Consider the following 23414-nt stretch of genomic DNA (forward strand, 5'->3'; position numbering starts at 1 on the left):
TTTTAAGGGATTTTTTAATTTTAAGTAATCTCTACACCCAGTGTGGGGCTCAAACTCATGATTTGTGTGTTTTACTCACTGAGCCAGCCAGGCACCCCTAACGTGGTATAGGAGACGATTTTGTGTCTATGCCAGGACTTATGTCACCTGTCCCTTATAGATAGATATTTGGTTGTGTATCATTTTTTTAACCATCACAGAGCTTCAGTGAATATTCACATATACTCTAATTGCCTATAAAATTATAGTGTGTATGTGTACATATGTGATTTGACAATAAAATTAAAGGAAATTTCGAAAGTAAACGGATATGTCCATAATTCACCTTTCGTCTGGTGGTTTTGAGTTTTCTTTATCCCCTTCCAGAGTTCGGCTTTTTGTATACACAATTTTAATCACAGCGTATTTACCATCTTATATCTTGCTTTTTTCATTTAGCATTATTTTATAAACACTTCTCCATGTTGATAAATTTTCTTGGTGGTTCTAATGGAAATGTCGCTTTCCATTATATTGATATTCTGACTGATGTTTTTGTCGTCTTCTGCTTTCTGTTACCTGTCTCATGATGCTTTACCAGTTCAGGCTTTCTACTGCAGTTGCTTCTCTTCTTGCGTATCCTTTCTTAAGCAGCTTCTTCTCTCTCCACTCTTGTGAAACGTTCTGACCAGAGGTGCTGCAACCTTGCTACCTCCTCTGGGAGGTTCAAGACCCAGCACACTCTTAGTGCTCAGTAAGTACAGGACCATCACTGGCGAAGGAGTGCCTTCCCAATTATCTCCCTAAGAGTTTTCTTCATGTCGCAGTGCCTCTACAAACACTACCTTCTGGGAAAACATGTATCCTGTTGGTAATCCGTAAATGCTAAGATGCATTGTAGGTGTAATTTATATTCACAGCCATTTATGCGGTGCTTTATTTAGGCAGTTCAGCACCAAGGAGAGTGACTATTTGCTTTAGCTTGGGTTCAAGGTCCGTGGAGGATTTACTGTGTTTAGGCCTCTGTAGTGCTGTTGGCAAGATGTAATTTTTCCATAATAGATGAAAAGCCAAACCCTGTATAAACACACTTTAATAATGGTGAAAGCACTGGCAGAGCTGTACACTGAGGAAATATTAAAGTTCACACTTCTGTAGCTTAGACTTAATTGAAGCAAATAGTCTTCATATTTACATTTGGGTTGTTTGTTTTATTATCAGTTCTTGGAGTGGTTCATCACGTCTTCCATTCCTCTACACATAACTTCTTAGCAGCCTGTTCCAGGATTCCATTTGGTCTTTGTCTTGTCTCCAGGCCTGGGGACAGATTTACATTTTCCTTTGTGTGCCTTGGAGATCCTTGACATGGTACCCTGGCCACCTTTCCTCTGAATATCTCCAGTGCTGAGAGGCACTGCTTCCTCATTAGCTGTGGTTCACTGAAAAAAAAAAAAAATGACTTGAGGGGCTTATTTAGGATCTTGAACTGAGCTCTTTTTGTCTGTTTGTATAACAGGTTCTCAGAACTAGTTCAGGGTTGCCTAGAACCTGTTTTCAGAGAAGCCTCAAAGTCTCATGCTTTCTCTTGAAAGGAACACTAGCTCTTCCATGTGTCCTGTGGACGCAGTAGATTTTCACTGAAACAGAAATCTTGTCTAGGAGAGAAGAGAATGGAAAGCTGCTAAATCCAGAAGAAAATCACCCTGTTTTTATGCAGAAAGAGACAGCTTAAATCCTTCTAGTTCCTCCCTGTGTGTTACAGTACTTATCCTGCTTCACCTGCCTCTCCTGAGGCCAGGGGAGGAAGATTAAGTCTCTTCAAGGGACACTAGAGCCGCAGTGCTTTTTTTCCGGTGCAGTGGTATGAGCTATTTTAGTTGTGTCTTGACCATCTTCTCAAGAGGCTTTAATAGAACTTGAGGATTTATGCCTGAGAACCTCCTGAGCTGGACCTATGACAGAGTCTATACAAAAGCTGCTTGAAAGAATTTCTGAGTTAATAGGAAATGAGGCTTTCTTGTCTTCCACTGAAAATGTTCTGGAGAAGTGTGATTTGAAGGGTGCCTAAAATCCCACCAAGCCTATAATACCTTCTCTACTGACCTTTGTTGAGATTTGTAGTCATGACAATTAATTATTTGTTTGAGCTTTGTCATCGTGTCTCTTAAGGAGTACTAATGACAATTCAAATAAATTCCGAAGAGGGATTATCATAGTAGCCTCCTCACTGATTCCTCTGCTTCTATTCACATCCTTTTACTACCTAATTTCAATGCAGCAGTCTGGGTGATCAAGTCAGTCTTCCTCAAATCAGAATAGTAGTCTGTCCCACTTCAAAACCAAAAATACCAGAGTGAACTTTGAGCCTTAGCTGTCTCACATCCACATTCAATCTCTAAACAGATTCTATCAGCTCAACTTTCAAAACATATCCAGAATTTGAACACGTCTTACCATTTCTGTTATCCCCCTCATGGTTGAGCCACCATCATCTCTTACTTGGTTCTGACCATTGCCTCCTAATTGCTCTCTGTTTCTACTCTTGCTCATTTAGTATATTTTCTATACAGCAACTAGACACCCTGTTAAAATTAATTTAGCTCAACAAGGGTGCCAAGATAGTTCAGTGGAGAAAGAATAGTCTTTTCAAAACATGGTGCTGGGACAACTGGAGTTTTACACGCAGAAGAATGAAGTCACACCTATGCTGTCACACCACATATACATATTAATTCAAAATGGATTAAAAACCTAAATGTAAGAGCTAAAACTGTAGAATGCTTAGAAGAAGACACAGGTGTAAATTTCATGATCTTGGATTAGCAATATTTTCTAAGATATGACACCAGAAGTGCAAGTATCAGAACAAAAAAGATAATTTGGACTTCATCAGAATTAAAAATGTTTGCATTTCAAGCACATCATAAAGAAGCGAAACTACAACCCACAAGATAGTAGAAAATATTTGCAAATCATATATCTGATAAGGGATTTACATCTAGTATATATAAAGAATTCTTACAAACTCAATAATAAAAAGACATAACCTAATTAAAAGATATACACATGGTCAATAAGCACATAAAACAATGCTCAATATTATTAGCCATCTGTGAGATGCAAATCAAAACCACAATGAGATGTCACTCCATACCAACTTAGGTGGCCGTAATCAAAAAGACAGATACTTACAAGTGTTGAGGATAAGGAGAAGTTGGAACTCTCATATACTGCTGGTGGAATATAAAAAGTTCAGCTACTTTGGAAAATAGTTGGTCAGTTCCTCAAAAGGTTAGACATAGAGTTACCATATGACCTAGCTAGTCTACTTGTAGGTATTTACCCAAGAGAAATGAAAATATATGTCTGCATAAAAACTAGTATACAAGTGTTCGTAAAAGCATTAATTATAATAGCTAATAAGTGGAAACACCTCAAATGTCTATCACCTGATGAGTGGATAAGCAACATGTGGCATATTAATACAATGGAATGTTATTTAGCAATACAGAGAAATGAAGTACTGACATACTACAACAGGGATGAACCTTGTGGGTTCAGGGAAGCGCTAAGTGAAAGAAACCAGTCACAAAAGACCATATATTGCATGATGCCATTTATATGAAATGTCCAGAATAGGAAAATCTATAGAGACAGAGAATGTAGTAGTGGTTACCTAGGGCTGGGAGTTTGGAGGATGGGGAATGACTGCTGAAGGCTATGGGGCTTCTTTTTGGAGTGACGAAAGTGTTCTCAAGTTGACTGTGGTGTTGGTTTCACAATTCTGTGACTACACTAAAAACTATTGAATTGTACACTTTGCAAAGAATTTATGTTAATTGTATCTCAATACAGATGTTTTAAAAATAGTAAGAGCCCTCCAGTAGCTTATCTAACCATCTCTTAAAATGCACCTCCACTGCAACAGCTCTCCTTTTATGTTATTTTCTCTTTGTTCCTCTCAGAGCCATTGAACTGAAAATATATGTGCACATACATGCATACATATGATTTATTATTAATCAATTTATTTATGTATTGTGTTAGTCTCTCATGAAGGCAAGACTTTTGGTCTGGTATCATTCACCTGTATGTCCCCAGCACGGAAAGGGTGTCATACAGTAGGTGCTCAGTGGATATTTATTGAATGAATGAATCAGTGTATGATTGCTAGTGAACAATTGTTAACTAATCTGATTAGCTGGTTGGAACCTAGGAAACAGTGAGAGGCAGAAGAAATGGGAGATAGGACAGATTTTTTTAAGAATATGCTGTTGAAATTGGTTAAAGTTCAAAATGGTGAATACTGCCCATCAACGGGCAACTCACTACACCATGGATATGGAGGGTGGGGGTCTTTAGAAGAAGGTTCAGAGGGGAGATAGGATGGAAGGACTACTAACACACTAGAGGTCTGGGTTAAAGGCAATGCTTCTTCCTTTTTCAGCTTCAATCAGGGTGAGCGTGGACCTCCTTAAGAATTGAGCTACTGACTGGCAAAACTAGTATGATTAGATGAGGTGGTTCTCGAGTTTTTGAGGCAAACAGTCATCAAGATATACTTGTTTTCACCAGATACTATGAAAAGGAACTGAGCAGACATAACCTGAGTGGAATCAATTGCCCTCTTGGTATATCTGTTGGATGTTAAACTTTATTTTTTTTTTAAACACCTCTAATGGCATGTAATTAAAGGATTATTGTTTGGAAGGCATTTCTCTGTAATGCAGTAAATTAAAGTGTTGTTGCTATTTAAACGTGAATGAGAGACAGGTCATTTAAATAGAGTGTATTATTATCATCTTAATCGAATAACCTTTTTAATTGATAAGAACTCGTTCCATTTAATTCTGTATATGTGGCACCAGGAAAAGGCAGTTAACCACAGAGCAGATACTTTCGGTATAAGATATTTTTTCTTTTTCATTTAACGTCACAGAGCTTTTTGCTCAAATTACTGGATTGTTTGACTATATACTTGACTGTATAACTACATCTTGTAATGTTGAAAAACTGTTATAAGACTCATATTTAAAATACTATGGCCTATTGTATAAGATTATTTTCTTCTAGGTTATATCATATATACTGCGTACTCTCTTGGGTAAAAAGGCTTTTGAAAGTATTCATAATATAAAATAAAGAATATAGCATTCCCAGTGCTTTAGAATAATATTTGGAAAATACATCTTATTAATAACATTTCCTACACATTTTTATTTAAAATACACAGAATTTTCAGGAAAACTAATTAGGGGATGCTTCCAAGTTCAAGTTAAAGAATTCTATAGAAGAAAGAGAAAAATGATTTAAAATCACAGCCCCAGTTCTCCAGTCAAAATTGGTTCAAGTGAGGCTGATCCCCGGTGTGGGTATGGAGCAGAAGAGTCAGACCCCACATTCTTAGGTATGTTTGCTGTGTAAGGGCCCATTGTATTTTCAGTGTGATTGGCAAATTAGCTATACATGAATTTTAACTAATAAAAGGCAACGTATATTCATGATATTTGCAAATTATGATTTGCTTGATAACATTGATATTTATGGATACCAGACCTTTAATCAAGTGATCCTTTCAGGAAGGCCAAGTCTCATCTCCTTTCTTGTTGAATATGTTATACTGCTTCTCACTCATGGTATAAAAGTATATTAGATATGTGTTCTGGGTAATGTATACAACTTATGCAAATGGGTGGTGTCCTTGGTCAGTAAGATTAGTTCTGAGGAATTCTTCCTATCTAGAAGAGTTTAGTAAAGGTCTGAGCCAAATGGAAGGAACATTCCATGCTCAGAACAGTGAAGCTCAGCAAAGAGGAGAACCCATCAGACTATTCAAGCATCCATTGCCACTGCCGAGCAGTGTAGAGATTTCCCACAGGTCCAGACCAACATTTGCTTGAGGAAATCTGCATCAGTCACTAGTCCAGTGCCCAGGCTGCCTGGCAATTACTGTAAATACTCCAAGATATGTAGCCCCTTCATGAATCTTCAGGACCACTAGGTCAAAAGTGGAAAATCTTCCTGCTGTTCTCTAGGACTGGGGAAACCGAAAGGACAATGGTATGTGTGTGTGTGTGTGTGTGTGTGTGTGTGTGTGTGTGTGTATCAATATAAATTTAAATTATTTTTTCACATTTGATCCATGATTCTGGGGGTGTCTCTTAGGGGTTATACTCAATTTTCATTCACACATCATTGCCATGATGTTAGCAAATGCAGGCTGTAAGGGGAAAATACTTGTTGGTCAACATTCAGAAAAGGAAAAAGATTCTAAGTCTAAGGCTGCCTTCCACCAGAAATCCGTGGCCGAGTGAAATTAGACCTGGCCTGCATTAGGACCGTATCTTCTGGTTCACTTGGTTCATCCAAGTTTAAGTTGATGATATGTAAAACTACCTGAAGTGGGATTTGGGGGAAGAGGTGAGGATTTGGGTGGAAAGGATGACAAGCCAGTGTTTCATTTCTTTTTCAGCTTGAAACTTTGCTGCTTCCCCTGGTCTTCTGTAGGGGCTCTGCACCATCTTTTCCATTCCTGTTAAAAGCCCCAGAAACCACAATTCAGTATAACCTTGTGGCTGGTTCTGCAGAGTTTCCCACCCAGTCCCCTTAACGTTTGTTTTTATCCTGGTACCAAGTATCTGGGTGAAAATGAGTCTTTCCCTGGGAGTAGAGGACCATACTGCAGACTAGAGACAAAATGTGAAGGATGAAGGCAAACGTGTTCCAGTAGTTCTCCAGATAATACGTGCCACGGTAAAACTGTTAGCACAGGATCCTAACCTTGTGGCAATTTTGCCTGAAAACCATGCTCCTGTGATGAGCTCTGTGCCCTCTGAGTATGGCTACACTGGAATGGAACTCTTGCTTGCCATTCCCAGAACCAAATTAAGGGCATGTCAGTAATATTTCTAGAAATTAAAACAACAACAACAACAACAACATATTTTCATTCAACGAGTTGTTCATTCTTGTGTAATTCTGACTTTGAGAAAAAAATTCTTATCGACAGCACCTCGGAAACATACCCGTTGACTAGCGCTTTTAGAGGAAATAAGCAAACTGCTGTGATTCATTTGCTGAAAATTTTTGATCATTTTCTGGCCATAATTTGAGAAATAAAAAATACTTATAATAAAGCTCTTCAGGTTTCCCGGCCTACATTAATAATTAAACGATCAATAAATGCACTGTACCCAAAGTTTCTACGCAAGTATAAATGTGTATGGTTGAATCAATAAGGTACATTAAATGATGTTCACTGCGCCAAGCTGACTGAGAGAGTGCAAAGTGGGTTTAAAAAAAAATCGATAAAAGGAGGAAAATGGAAGGAGTTCGTCCCGAAAGTGGGTTTTGATCACCGTCCTTTGTTGCCCTCTTTGCCTTCTGTAATGTTGTACTTTTACGGGAAGGCTGGGGAGCAAGGATTCTTTCCATCATTGCCTGGCGCCGCGGTCAGTACGAAAAGGAAGGCCTATGCCAGTTTAAGCCTTCACCTTGAACGACCTTCTGGTTGATTAGGTGTTTGCGTATTAACTGTCCTTCCACGCGGGAGGTTGCGAATCATTTTTCCCCGGGGCCTCTCATCTTTTACGTTTTATTTTTGCTCCAAGTTTGCCTCTTCCTTTCCTGCCTCTCAATTCCACAAGTATTTGTATTATTTAAAACGACTGGTAGTAAATTGTATTGTTTGTTTCAGTTTGGTAAACACCGTAATGTGTTTTATTGATTACATTATTGCTTTGTTATCTATCGCAGGGAGGAGTTTTTTATGTCTGTTCAGAAAAAGCCAAGTTGTCATTGTGGTCTTCAGAGGCTCGGTTACTAGACTGTCACCTTAAGTGTCATGCTTTCTGATACATTGCCACCATGAGTATTTTGATTAATTTTTATAGCCTAGGAATATGTTCTCTATTTTCCTAAACCCATTTTCTACTTTAAAATGGTAGGGCTTGCCTGCTTGCTTGCTTTCTGACACAAAATTGGCTTTAGCTGAGATACCTAAAAGCATATTATGAACAAAGAACAATCACGCTCTTCTTTGGAGATAGAGAAGCAGACTGATTGCAGTCTGGTAGAAAGTCTGCCTAGCCCAGCGTTGGCAATGGTGTCCTAAAGATATACCTTGCATATGACTTTTCTCATCTATAGAATTATGATATGAGATCTCTAAAAAATATAACTAGCTCTAACAGTAAGTTCTCTGATTCTTCCAGAGCTCTCCTCTATCCTTGTGAATGTGTCTCATATATCTTTGTTCCAAACAGAGCAAACTGGAATCTCCTTTGCATCACGTTTTTATTACAGTCTTTTCGCCAGGAATGCTCCACTTTCCCAGTTGCTGGTGGCGCGTGCTGTGGTTGCATTAAATGATAGAGAGCTGCCGTCATCTCTGTGCCCCTAGCCGCACGTGCTAGAACATCAAGTTCCTAAAGGTCCTTTAGATCTGGGCATTCTGAAAAGCCAGTGACAAGGGTCAGAAGTTGACTGCAGGTGCTTCTAGATTTGCCTCCTTGCCTTCTCCAGGATGACTCCCTTGGGAGAGGAGAGCAGAGTGACCTCAGCAGTTTCCAAAGATACTTTCAGGTTTGAAGGTGGCAGGTTGCACTAATGTGTTTTCATTTCTCTTTGGGTTACAGATACGAATTTCCGGTTTCAGGGGATCTTATCCATTGGGGTAGGTTACAGGGGGGTTCTATGGCTTCAGCTTAGTCTACCCGTAAGGATTAATTTCCATGAAGGCTAGCTGGAAGGTAGAAGAATGGAAGAGATGCCCCTTGTATTAGTTTCCTAGAGCTGCTGTACAAAGAACCATACACAAGGTACTGTCTCATCGTTCTGGAGCCAGAAGTCTGAGATTAAGGGATTGGTCGGCCATGCTCCCTCTGACACCTGTAGGGGAGAACCCTTCTCTACCTCTTTCTAGCTTCTGATGGTTTGCTGGCAGTACGAGGCCCTCCTCAGCGTGTGCGGCAGCCTCTCCCTGCGTGGTCATGTGGCGTGCTGCCATTGTGCGTAGGTGTCTGTTCTCTTCTTATGAAGGTGTCCATCGTATTGGGCTAGAGCCCATCTGAATGACCTCATTCCTAACGTGATCACAGCTTCAAAGACGTTGTTTCCAAATAAGGTCAGGATCACAGATACTAGACATTTTGGGGGACATTGGACATTTGGACATTTTGGAGGACACAGTTCAGCTTATAATAACCTTGAAGCTTTTTTTCATGGCTGACACGCAGAGAGCCTCTTGGTGAGGGGTCAGCTTAAAGATCAGTAATCCAAACAATTGAGGTTGGAAAACAAGTCTCTGGTACAGGAAAGATGAGAAAGCTTTTTAAAGGACAGTGCTTTTGGTGCATTGAAAAACTGGGTCTCTGTGTTTCTTTGGAGCATTCAGACAAAGTCGAGGATAAATCACCACATTGGATGTGGCTTACTCTAATGCCTTTTGATGCTTTTGACATGTTTGCAAAGCCCAAGACTCGTTTGTGCATAGAGGTTATTATCTTTCAGTCCTTTGTGTGGAAAATAACGGAGCTGATGGTGTTTTCCAATCACACAGTTACTGGACCTTCCACATAGCAATGGCTGTCTTTGCTCTTTTCTTGCTACAAAAGGTATTTTATGTACCACTTGTTATATTTTGTTGTTGTTATTGCTCCCCTATATAGATGGTATACAATTATTTAGGGTGTATGAAATTCTTCCATTTTTATTCCCCATTCCCCACAATACATAAAATTTTTGTGCAGAATGGGGTCTGGTCATCCAAGTACAAATGTGCAGCTTCCAGAGAGGTTTACCCTTTACCAGGTATGGAGGGAGGATTTCAGGAGGGGGACTGGTTGATAGTGAAGTGTATCCTGTGACTGGCCCAGTCTGTGGGGTGTGGGCTCTCTTTTCCTCCGTGCCCCTGTGCAATTAGATCTAGTTTGTGTCAGTGATGTGAGCTGTCACTGTGAGCAGCCTGGCTGCTGATTTTGCCACATCTAGAGCCTGATAGACGGGTGGGGAGGTTGCTTTTCTTACCTTCCTGGGCAGAGTGAAGGCTAGAGAGGATCCAGTGAGTGCTGAGGGCCAGTAAACTAAAAAAAATTAATAGGCAATGCTGCTGGAACCCATGCTTCACCCTCTGATCTTTTGAATACACCAACTTAATTCTTTTGGGAATTCTCATGAAAATCTGGGAGTAAGATTTAAGGGGAATACATCTTAGCATTCTTTCATCTAATAGCGCATTGTCTTTTTTTTTTTTTTTTTTTTTTTTAAGGGCACCTGTTTGGTATTGGTTCTTTGGTGCTTAGCAGGGGAAACTAATTGACTTAATTTTTTTTTTAATAGTAGGGGGCTGATTGGGCATTCATCCTTATTTAGTACATGTGTTCCAGTGACTTGGTAGAAATGAAACTAACTTTATGAAAATGGATGTAAGTTGTTATACATCAGTTTGGATGGTAACAAGGATTTGAGGTGCATACTAGGAATAAGCACGGTATGAGGTAGGTACAGGTTCACTGTTTTCTGTCATTGGCTGCTTAGTCGCAAGGAGAGGGGGAAGACAAAAAACTAAAAGAACTTTATTGAGTCGTAAGCCTGGAGTGGATCCGTGGAGTTTATCTTATCTGTGTGTCCAGGCAGGTCTGTGTCCTGTGTCTCCAGGCAGGTCTGCCCTTGGCTGTGTGAGGCTGTGCGAGAATCAGCCTTGCAGACATGCTGCTTTTACCAGGGTTAGCTGCAGGAGTGAGCATCAGGCTGGACCTGGTGGTGATGTAAGCCTCTTAAATTATATTCCCATTACAGATGACTCCTGTAAGGTTTGAAGTGAATTCTGATGCTGTTAATATTGATTTTAATTTTCTTTCCCTTTTCCTTCTCTGCTTGGGATGAAATGTTAATGAACTCTTACCTGTGAAACTTGTGTGATTCATATTGCTTGTTTAATTTAGACTACAAGCCCATGGGGTAAGCTCCTTTTCTTTTCTCTGCAGCATGGAGGACCCCAATGGCAGAAATGTTTATTATTATTATGTCTTATAATAATCATGATGTTCTGCTAAAATATTGTGGTGATTGCATTTACTCAGAAGCGATAGCTTTAGACCTTTTTAGCTTGAAAATATTTTATTTGGCTTTAAGCTGGTTAGACAGTGATTTTATAAGGAAGACTAAGCTAGGTACTAAATTGAAATGTAGTTTGAATGCATTTTTGAATTATGTTGGTTATTCTGAGCCAAAAGCAGTTACACCTTTGATGTAAAGTATGTTTTAATCATTTTCAATCTCCTCTCACTCCAGAATGGCTAAGTGGATTTTTTTTCTCAAATTATTCCCAAAGAAAGAAAAAAAAAAAATAGGACTGGAACCAAGCTTAAAAAGGTTTGGCTGAGCAAGGGAGTTATGATGGAGTGCAAACAGGTGGCTATAATATTCTGCCTAGGAATATCTTTAACAGGAACTTTTTAAAAAATTGTAAACTCTGTCATTTACTGTCCATGGAAAGTGACAGAGAAATGAGGCACATATTGGAATAATTCAGTCCAAAAAACACTCTATGTGAAATATCTCAACAGAGAAAAAACTCATTAATTAAAACTGACTTGGAAAGGCCAGCCAAATTAGCGAAGTTTAAATTAGAATAATCTCTAGTGTATGGCAAATTGATGTGATTACCCAGGACCATTGCCTAGGAGTTGGCAGGGGTTCTGAGAAGTGGGGAGGAACTCAGACACAAGGTGGGCTTGGTGGGTCTGTGTTTGTCATAATTGATTACTCATTTTATTCATTCAGTAGCCATTTACTGCTCACCTTTATGTAATTGGCACTGTACTAGAATTGGGCAGACATAGATGAGTAAGCACTGCTTTTGCCCTCAAGGATGAGACACACCATAGGGAGTTAGGAAGCCACATTAAAGAGTGGTGGCGGGTTACAGAGTATCAGAGAAGAACTGAGAATGGATAGCTGTGGTCTCCACTGGGAACCAGGGAATCCTTCCTGGAGGAGGTGATGCCTGAACTGAATCCTGCAGAATGAAGGTGAGGATGAGGGTAAAGCAGTGAGTAAAAGCACTGAGGTCAGAAATAGCCTTTAATATATTAACTTTTAAAGGTTAATTCCACTTTCTGGGGCATCTGGGTGGCTCAGTCAGTTAAGTGTCCAACTCTTGGTTTTGGCTCAGGTCATGATCTCAGGGTCATGATATCGAGCCCCATATCAGTCTCTGTGCTTAGTATGGAGTCTGCGTAAGATTCTCTCTTTCTCTTTCTCTCCTTCTCTCTACCCCTGCCTGCCCCCACCACAAACACACAGCTGGCTGTCTCAAAAAAAAAAAAATTTTGACTCCACTTTGATCAAAATAATGACTTCTGGAAGGTGATGGGGAGAGACAGCAGAGAACATACATGTTTACCTAAGACTGTCCTCAGAATATATTTAGTGTCAGTTTATTTATCAAGATAAAAACAACACAAACAATGCTACAAAAATGTTTTAACAAATGTAAAAACATGAGTTTTTGGTGGGTTACTATTAAGATGTTTGAAAAATCATCTTTTGTCTATCATATATTAATCAAATGTTTCCAGTGCTGATCATGTTTACATTAGACATGTGTCTTCTTCATAAATAGTGAAAGGAAAATGCTTACCTAGGCCTAGCTACATTATCCCAAATGCCAAATTTGCAAAGTATAGTTAAGAGGCTTTATTGTACTTTAATCAAAAGAGTAGCATTTAAATCTGAGTTAAATGGATATTTATTTAGATTGTCTACCTTACCTAAGCACATATAATTATGCTTATAGCTATTATATATGGAGTAAATACAATTTGGGGGAATGTTGGATATGGTAGAATATTGGATTTTCTCTTCCATGTTCTGCTGCTTTCTCACTGAATGACCTTAGGCAAAGTAGACAACTTCTTTGGTCCTCAGTCTTCTCATGTATAAGACAAAAAGTCTGGACTAAGTCAGTGGCTTTTGTGGCTATTATGATAATTATTCCTGATTGAATAAATAAAGCTGAAAGATGGGCTCGAGTTGGAAGGCATCTGTGTGCCAAGGAACTCACTGGGAGCTTACCTGGCCAAAGAAAGGGAAGAAACTTTCTCTCCAGCTTCCTCTCCTAGTCACTCAGACTCCTGATGGTGCTCCCCACACCTTCATTTGCCATTTAAAGTAACATAGACAGATGACTGGATTAAGAAGATGTGGTCCATATATACAATGGAATATTACTCCGCCATCAGAAAGAACGATTACACAACAGTTGCAGCAACATGGGCGGGACTGGAGGAGATAATGCGAAGTGAAATAACTCAAGCAGAGAAAGACAGTTATCATATGGTTTCACTCATTTATGGAACATAAGAAATAGCAGGAAGATCGGTAGGAGAAGGAAGGGAAGAATGAAGGGGGGGTAAACAGAAAGTGGAATGAACCAAGAGAGACTATGGACTCTGGGAAACAAACTGAGGGCTTCAGAGGGGAGGGGGTGAGGGACTGGGCTAGGGCCGGTGATGGGTATTAAGGAGGGCACGTATCGCATGGAGCACTGGGTGTTATACGCAAACAATGAATCATGGAACACTACATCAAAAACTAAGGATGTGGTGTATGGTGCCTAACATAACATAATAAAAATTATTATTAAAAAAATAAAAAAATAAAGTAACGTAGACAAAATATTTTATAAATGTATATGATTGGATTGTAAATATGTGGCCCATTTTGTCTTCAGCCTGTGTTCTGTAAAACATTGATCAGTGACATGTAACCCCAAAGGAATTCGTGGTCAGATAAGTCAGAATAAGTCAGAACCAACTTACTTATAAGTCAGAAATGACTTCCTGTTCCTCTCTCTTAGAAAATCCCAATGCATCTCACATTCTCCAAGAAGTTCTCCTGTAAGGAAATACATTTTTTTTAACTTAGTAGTTCTCAAATGAATGTATTAGTTCCTATTTTAGTCAGAATCTGTTACCTTCCCAGAGAGCCACTGAGCTCAGTACACTTTATGGGCAACAGTGATGTCTTTGCCCAAGCCTTCTGAATGTTCACTGAAGGGACAGAGCATTAAATGCCAGAGAGAGGAGTTCCATGCTAGATGCAAATGCCTGTCACCACCCTGTGAATTCTTACAATCGAAAGAGCCTTGGAAAGTAGATATGGAAAGAAATAAACTAAATGTTTTTCCCCCCTCAAAGTCTTCAAACTGGCAAGTGCTGCCATTTTGGTCAGATAGTCTTTAATTCCATAAGCAAGAGAATTGGACCACAGCTTAGGAATTTGAGGTTTTCACTTTTTTATTTTATCGTGAGGGCATGCCTAGAAAAAGAATGTGCTCTGACTTGTGAAAGTCCAGCCTGGTGGATTCCAGTGTCACTTGCCCTATCCCCACCTCGCTCCTGTCCTTTCACCCCTTTCAAAGGAAGAAGGAAAAGAAAGGAGAAAAGAAAAACAAGAGGTGGGGTGTTGGATTTATAACAGCCCAGGGGTATTAAATTCTGGAGGCCGGCGCCACGGCCTTTAGTATGTTAGACTATCGTGTATGTTCCATGGGAGAAACCAGTGTTGACGGAGCTTCTGGTTTACATTTAGAGTGATTTCTTGTTCTGGGTTGGTCGTAATAGTATTTATACCAGACACGCTAATATAGTTATTTTGCATCTACAGCTCACCTTAAGATGTGATTTCTTTAAAATGAAAGAATTGATACACAAATGCCTAATAATAATGGCAATAATTTTAGCAGCAAAAGTCTTAAAAAAACTCAAAGTTGGTAATATTTGTCAAATGGTTTCATGCATTTAACTGAAGGTGGGGGCAGTGGGGAAGGGACGATGGGAAGGAGAGTAGAGTGAGGCCGCCTAATACTGTCTTCACTTGGCCATCGCACATAATACTGAATTCAGACCACCCCCTTCTCTTCCTGTCTCTTGTCTCTCTCCCCTGTGCCTCTTCAGCAGCCGCACATGGACTTCAGTACCATCTTTTCAGTATCATCCTTGTTCTCCTGGTGGTAAACCCCCTGACGCTGGGGAGCCCCCATAGCTAGAACAAACTTTCTAGAACAACTTTGTAATGACAGCCTAGTTATCTTGTCTGCCAGTCAAGTGGAAAAGAACACGGGTTGAATTCATTTTAATCTATGTCTAGATTGTTTAATCTGTTGTCTGAGAGTGAGGGATGGCACAGTCCTGGGTGTCCTCGCAGAGCAGAGCTCCCACCGGGTGTGTGTTTGGTGGAGGAGAATTGCCCATTATTGCTGGTTCTGCAAGAAGGTGTTGCTGTTTCACTCCCATCTGGTTTAACGCACGTAAGGAGGAATTAGCCACAGAATGCTCGTAAAAAAGGATGTGACTGGAGTCCATTAAAATGATCAGGGGGCATCTGCCTTTGCTCTGGAGTCTGAGACAGTGAAAGAGCTTCAGGAAAGAGCTGGAACCTCAGGACTGACACCTGCAACAGGGGCGGCAACACGGAGAACTTCAGGGTGTGCCTTGAAGACAAAGTTCAAACACTTCTGCTTAAAAGGAGCACCGTGTTACTTCAGTCCCTTAAGGGCTGAATTCTGATGAGAGGACAATTTCTACTTCCCCACGAGCCAGTTCTTCTCATTGTTCTTGACTGTTTAGAGCGTGTTTATGATTTGTTGGGTGATTCAGGTGTTCTCCAATAGTCTACATTTTAAACTCATGCACATCATGGAATGGTCACTGAATAATTAAAGTTGAAACATGAAAAATTATATAACAAAAGTCACAGTTGAAAACCTTAAGATTTTTTTTTTTTGGTCCTTTGGTGTGTGCTTTTCTGTGGGCTTACATTTTTTTCCATTGCATGACCATACCTTGTTTCATTGCTTTGTCGTATAACTATGTTCGCTTCGAAAACTGTGTTTCCTTTGTTTGCTTGGAAAAGTAATAATTGTCATCGTTGGACCATATCTGGTTACCAAAAAAGGCTGGGAGCAGCACCAAAACTAACTTTTAAGTGGCTCGTAGCTGGTCAGGAACAGAAGGTGCCTGTGGAAAAAACAGCAGCAGAGAACAGCGGTCACTCCTCTTGCAGGGATTTCTGCAAGATAAATTTGACTCTGGAGACAAAAGATACGCTCTTATTTGTAAAATTCTTGCTGCTCAATTCCTGTCCTGGTCTCATGGAGAGGGGCATGACTCTGGCTGACACTGTGTGTAGCTCTCTCGAGCCCTCTGTCTGGAACACCTCACAGTACGAGAATAACATCACTACGTGTGGTTCCGGACGTCCAGATGCTTTAGATTGGTGCTGATGAGAAAGGCCCCTTAGCCAGAGCCTGATCCCTTAACATTCAGGCATTTCAGGGAAGCAGGTTCCTTTACTGTCGCTGTACCAGGCTCAGAGTGATTGGCTGATCCGTTACTTAACCAGTGGGAAAGGAGACTCTATTTGGCTTCCTTATAAAAACAAAATTAAAGAATAAAATGCTTCCATCATGCTTTCTAAATACCAGTCGGAAAAGTCTTAGCTTACCTTTTCCTGCCAAAGTCAAAAGCTTTAGAATTACAACTTAATAATCAAGCAAGTTGGGACGTACATCTCGTGGAATAACGTTTGAATTCCTGACGGGTGAGAGAATGTTACCCTAGCTTTGTTGTGTCAGACAGCAGAGTATTCAGTGGTGGGAGTCATGCTGTCTCTTTCCTCTTGTCCCAGTGGTCTGTGCTCTCATGGGGAGAATAACAGAGGCAGATCACTGTGCTTCTGTGGTTATCTCATATGTGCTGCATTCCCAGCAAGATGAAGCGGGGTAACTAAATAACTAGTCTAAAAGTGTATTTCTTGCATAGATTTAAATAGAAGCTGTGTATGTAAAGAAAGAGGGAAGGAGAAGGACAGAGAAGGGGAGGCAGAGAGAAAAAGAGGAGGCTTTTTTTTTTTTTTGAGGAAGGATGCATTAGATAATTATGAATTAAAAACAACCTAGAATCTTTAAGTTTATTTATTTTTTTTAAGTTGAATTCCCTCCAGAATCTATTACCAGGGTTACAATACCAAGGTAAACTTGACGGGCTTTGTTTAATCTTTGCATGGGCGTTTGGGGTTTATTGGGTTGCTACTATTGTGCTAGTCAGGGGAGATATACAAGAAAATAAAACTGTCCTTGTGCTCAGGACAAATAGATGATTTCATCGGTGTCATAGAAAGTGCTGCCGAGGAGAGAGGGAGCACGTGTGCTATGAGGATTCCCTCTCCTGTCCTTTGCATCCATAGGTTAGAGGTATTGATGAAACAGATGTCAGAAGGAGGGCAGAAGGAGAAACAAGGTATCGGACATATACAGGGCTCAGTACATAGAGGATAGATCCGGCCTGAGCTCGGCATTCTGGGTCCTGGGGAAGATAGATATGCCATTCCTATTTGTGCAGGAGCCTGTGTTACCTTTCATGCACGAAAAGTCCTTTGTATACATTTGATTTATGTAATTTAAAGGAGAGGCAAAGTAGGCTCTTCCATTTGGGCAGTAGCAAAAAGAACATGAAAAATGGATCCCTAGAATCTTTTCCCGGTGTTCACAGCATTATTTAAAAGACCTAATGTGATGTCATGTATGATTTATGCTGTGTAGGTGTTTTTCTACTGTGTTCGAAGCAGATAGGTATTAGAGTGTAATATATTATGTAGTTTCAAATATAAAAACTGCCTAGTGATGTGAAGAGATAAGGTGTTGTACTGCTGATCAGATAGCGCAGAATAACTGTTTTTAGCGGCAAAGCTTAGATTTGGACATTTTTATCCTAATGAAACATTCAGGAGTCTAATTTCCTTTTTTCCTACTTGTACCTTGAAGACTTGGTCCAATTCTTCTTTCTTATATATTTTTTCCTTCCTTTTTTGTCTTTTTTTTTTTCTTTCTTTTGCACACTTGTATAGATATTTAAAGTGCCACCACCAGTTGGGAGGAGAGAAACACCTGGGGAAGAGTCTTGGCTCCCGTTTACAGCTATGGTGTCAACCTCCTTCTCGCTCTGAGTACCTCCTATGACTCCCACGTGGTCTTGGGCTTCCGCTTTTGCAAAAGTATGTTAAAAATGCATTTGTACTCACAGAGTGCTTTGTTGCCTACTTGAAATGAATATAAGAAGATTAAGAGTTTGAAGTGCTTTTAGGAATAGCAGAGTCGGCTGTCTTCCAATTCTTAATTTTCAGTTGAAATTTGTGGTGATGTCATTTCAAAACAATCCTAACAGGTAGAATACGGAGCACTTACATGGCTCCTGAGTAATGTTTAGAAAATGGAAGGCTTTAAAAGAGAATCCCAGCTTTGCTTTTACAGATGTTGGTTTCAGTCATGTTCTGGGCTGAAGTGGTAGGAGGCGAGCTAGAGACAGTGAACAGTATCCCACCCAGAGAGAATTTCACACCTGCTCGACTTCCAAGTGCCAAGTATGGCTTCCCTAGAGTGGTTTTCAAGATGTTTAAGTATAAAAAGCTACAAAACCTGTCTTAAAATGGGACGAAGCTGCTGTCTGGCAGGCCCAGGCTCTCACTCCCTCTGCCAAGGCGGACGCCGAGGCCGTGTTAGGGATCTTCGGCATTGTGACAGAACTCCAGAACCTCTCGTTTCTTCCGATGGAGGAACAGTTTGGGGAAACCTGGAAATTCGGTCTCTGGGATGATGCCCTAGGAAAGAGAACCTCTTCTGGCTCCTTGATTTTTCAGAGCCCTGTTTTAGAAGGATGTGGTTCTCCCCGACAGGCTTAGTGTATCTTTTCGGTTGCCTCATAAGGATTCAGAGGAATATTGTCATGTTTGTGTGAAGTTGAAGGGACCATTCTGGGAGTCTTTTACAAGCAGACATGGGATTTGTGATGGTTCTTATTTCCTTTAGCATTTGGGTAAATGTTGCCCCAAATTTCTGAATCTCAGAGTTTGAAGAGAATTCAGTGAAAGGTGGCTGGCTTCACAACATACTCGCTTTGTGACCTTGAATATTGAATACATTACTTGAGAATAAGTAAGAATAAGAGCTGTAAGAGGAATATCACCCACCTCATGGATTGGCTGTTACGATTTAATAAGATAATATGTATAAACAACCTCTCAGAGTGTCTGGCATGTAGCATGCTCCAACAAACAGTACCTGCCACCATCATTATCATCATTATTTTAATGGCCAGTCTGTATCTGATACTACATGTTTCTTTTTTTTTTTTAAAGATTTTATTTATTTATTTGACAGAGATAGAGACAGCCAGCGAGAGAGGGAACACAAGCAAGGGGAGTGGGAGAGGAAGAAGCAGGCTCATAGCAGAGGAGCCCAATGTGGGGCTCGATCCCATAACGCCGGGATCACGCCCTGAGCCGAAGGCAAATGCTTAACCGCTGTGCCACCCAGGCGCCCCTGATACTACATGTTTCTTAAAGTTTTTAAAAATACTCCTCCACTCTCTTAAGGGACACAGAGCTTGTCTTATCCCCAGGCAGGTCTGTGTTACCTCCTTCAGAAACTCTTCCTCACATTGGTTTTCTTATTTATTTATTTATTTAAATAATAATTTTTTATTATGTTATGTTAGTCACCGTACAGTACGTCCCCAGTTTTTTTTTCTTTTTTCAAAAAATGTTTTATTTATTTATTTTAGAGTAAGAGGGAGAGCAAGAGAGAATGAGCAGGGGGAAGGGCCGAGGAGGGGGGAGAGGGAGGACTCCATGACCTGAGCCAAAACCAAGAGTCAGATGCTTAACAGACTGAGCCACCCAGGTGCTCTGATTTCAGTTCTTTCTTTCTTTCTTTTTAATGTTTTTTTATTATATTATGTTAGTCACCATATAGTACATCCCTGGTTTCTGATGCAAAGTTCGATGATTCATTAGTTGCGTGTAACACCCAGTGCACCATGCAATACGTGCCCTCCTTACTACCCATCACTGGTCTATCCCATTCCCCCACCCCCCTCCCCTCTGAGGCCCTCAGTTTGTTTCTCAGAGTCCATAGTCTCTCATGCTTCATTCCCCCTTCTGATTACCCCCCTTTCTTTATCCCTTTCTTCCCCTACCGATCTTCCTAGTTCTTATGTTCCATAGATGAAAGAAATCATATGATAATTGTCTTTCTCTGCTTGACTTATTTCACTTAGCATTATCTCCTCCAGTGCCGTCCATGTTGCAGCAAATGTTGAGAACTCGTTCTTTCTGAAAGCTGAGTAATATTCCATTGTATATATGGACCACAGCTTCTTAATCCAGTCATCTGTTGAAGGGCATCTCGGCTCCTTCCACGATATAGCTATTGTGGACAATGCTGCTATGAACATTCGTCCCCAGTTTTTGATGCAATGTTCCATGATTCATTATTTGCGTATAACACCCGGTGCACCATGCAATACGTGCCCTCCTTACTACCCATCACCGGTCTATCCCAATCCCCTGTCCCTCCCCTCTGAAGCCCTCAGTTTGTTTCCCAGAGTCCGTAGTCACATTGGTTTTCTGTCTTCTTATATATTTCTCCCCACTGGTCCCTTCTGTGCTCTTACCTGTGACTCTTAAACCTTTTTCTGTTTTCCCTGTGACAGACATTCCGCTGTTAGAAGTCAGTACTTGTATTCCTTCTAGGTATTGTTTAACACTTTATTATCCCTATTTTGCAAAAGAGAAAACTGAGGGTCACAAAGGTTAATTAATTTCCTTTTGGTTATGTAGCTAATAGGATGTCAAAATTATGTGAACGCAGTACCATTTGATGAGTTCTTCTCTAAATGCCTTTTCCAGTGTGGCCCCTAGTACAGAGCTTAGTACCCCAGGTGTTGTCTGTACAGCACAGAGAAGAGAGTAACATTATTGTTTTCCTAGTTTGGGACCCTGTGGTCTTTGTTATTTATTATACCCACCACGTTCTGCGTCTAACAAATGTTTACTGAATACTGAACGAACCCAACCTAGTAGCTGCGGTGCTGCAATCAGATAGCCACGGATAGAGCAGAATCCCTGCCCCTGAAGAACTTTTGGTCTTAGTGGCAGAGCTGGTTATGGGGTCCAGAGCAATTGAACATGCGGGGCCCCTTGTTCAGAAAAGCAGGGGTAACAGGGGCCTTTAAAGGTGTAAAATATAAAGTTTTTTTCTTTCTTACGTGGTCTCTTGACTGGTGTTGTTTTTTTTTTTTTCCTTGCTATTTAGTGTCATTCTAAATAAAGAAGGATTAAAAATTTAGATTATTAGCATGAACTTTACCATTCATCTTTATATTGTGCAATGCTGGTTTTAAATGTAAATGTAAGGTCACTAAACTTGTAAGTGGAATCACTGAAATTATGCAATTCGTATGTTTTCCATTCTTACCAGAACAGTTGAAACATTGCAAAACTGCCTTGGTTGTTTTTATTTTATTTCTTCTTCTTTTTATTTTTTTATTTAAAAGATTTTATTTATGAATTTCACAGAGAGAGAAAGAACACGAGCAGGAGGAGCAGGAGAGGGAGGAGCAGGCTCCCCGCTGAGCAGGGAGGCTGATGTGGGACTCGACCCCAGGTCCCCGGGATCATGACCTGAGCGAAGGCAGATACTTCACCGCTGAGCCACCCAGGCGCCCTATTTCTTCTTCTTTTTAAATATTCATTTATTTATTTTAGGGGAAGAGAAAGAAAGGGAGCCAGAGAGTGCACGTGGGAGGGGCGGAGGGAGAGGGAGAGAGAGACTCTCAGGCAGAATCCACTCTGAGTGTAGAGCCTGATGGGGGCTCGATCTCAGAACCCTGAGATCATGACCTGAGCCGAAACCACGAGTCAGTCGCTGAACCAACTGAGCCACCCAGGCGCCCCTGTTTCATTTCTTGATATTTGCATATTCTACCTACGTTCTCTACTTTGGCTCACTGATAAGTAAGGAAGAACTGGAAGGAAAACAAACTGTGGGTTACCCTCTCTTTCCCTTTCTTTCTATGGCATCATTTTCAGCATAAATAGTTGGCTAACATTTAGAACACTGTCGCCTTCTTTCTGTAATCAAATCAAGTTCTGGTTCAAATGGAAAGCGAGGCCATCCGGGACTGTGAGTGGGTCTGCTTACTTACTACTCAGTCATAGACATAACACACTTACCTGGTACTTGCCTGGCGTCTTGCTAAACTACCACCCGTTGTGTGTGCCCTGGAATTCTGTTCTCATGGGGTGTTGCTACGTGCAATGAGGTAGAAGGGAACTATGGGAGTACACATTGTCTCATCACATTTCACTTACAACATGCAGTTTCAAAGGGAAAATTATTGAGAATTTGAAGATGCTGACAGATGGGCATTAAACCAAGTGTGGGTCCTTCTGAGAGTAGGGCTCTGTGTGACTCCACAGGTCACACATCCATAATGCTGGCCCTGCCTACTGGAGACACAGAGAAATCCAAGCTGAGCTCTCGCTGAGACAGCTCGCCAGGCCTGGGCACCTGGCAAGACTGGAGAGTTTCAAGGAGAAGGTGGTGTTTGAGTAGCCATCGAGAGAATACCTTGGTAAACAAAGGCACTGATGAGTTCGCAGTGCTGTGTTGTTGCATGTTTGAACATTGCTAAAAGAGTGGATCTTGTGAGTTCTCGTCACAAGAAAACAATTTTGTAACTGCCTATGTTAACCAGACCTGTTGTGGTGATCATTTCACAATAGATACACGTATCTAATCATTATATTGTATACCTGAAAGTAGTATAATGTTATATGTCAATTATATCTCAGTAAGAAGAGAAAGAGAGGCATTAAAAGGGTTTCTACATGAGGAGACACTTGTGCTAAGGCCTGGAGGGAGGGAAGTACAGAACTCAGATTCAGGGTGCAGCTATATTCCGGGGTGGCCTGAGCAAAGTGAACATGGTAGGTTAATAGAACATTTACTCTGTGTGGCACGAGAATGATTGAATAAGATCCTTGCTTCTTTATTCTCATTTATATTGCATAGGGTCTATAAATCTGCAAACATAGTCCTAAGAGAAACATCTGATTTATATATGTGATTTTTCAATAATAATGTAAGTAATTTATATTAACTTTAGACAATCCCCCCCCAAATGAAACACTATGAATTCTCTGTCTTGCTTTTAGAATGATTACAGTTAGAGATATAAATCTTGATTTTTTTTTCAACTATATCTGCTTGAAGAAAGGATTAGGTGAACATGATGTTGATTTCTTTCTTTATATGTGAAATTCCGGTGAGTTTTAAAATGTTGCCTTTATCTTGTCTCAGAGATAAGCATGTGAGTTCTGGTACCTTCTCCAGCAGCTTGAGACAGGAGCTCAGAATTGGGCAGGAGACTTATTCATCTGGACAGACTAAGGATTGGGATATGGTATGGTCCCTTTGGGTCCATGGGAAGCCCTTTTAGGATTCTAACTCGTCTCTCAGAGTTTTGGCTGCAACATTACATGTTACGAGGCTGTCCATCCTCCCTAAGCTGCGTTTGGGTCTTCTGCTGGTG

At 40.5% G+C, this 23414-nt stretch overlaps 1 protein-coding gene across 4 annotated transcripts in view; it reads left to right on the forward strand.

The window, feature by feature from the left end:
* Positions 1–23414, forward strand: part of ENOX1 (ecto-NOX disulfide-thiol exchanger 1) — a 541200-nt gene that overhangs the window by 37569 nt on the left and 480217 nt on the right. The window contains exon 1 of one of the 4 annotated variants that reach the window (XM_040623100.1): positions 16927–18036. The exons of the other annotated variants lie outside the window; for them this stretch is intronic. The gene's annotated coding sequence lies outside the window, so the exon portion shown is untranslated. Of the gene's footprint in view, positions 1–16926; positions 18037–23414 lie in introns of those variants that run through there. 4 annotated transcript variants of the gene reach the window in all.

Source organism: Ursus maritimus, unplaced genomic scaffold (genome assembly GCF_017311325.1).
Source record: "Ursus maritimus isolate PB19 unplaced genomic scaffold, ASM1731132v1 scaffold_10, whole genome shotgun sequence".
NCBI classification, from domain to species: Eukaryota; Metazoa; Chordata; class Mammalia; order Carnivora; family Ursidae; genus Ursus; species Ursus maritimus.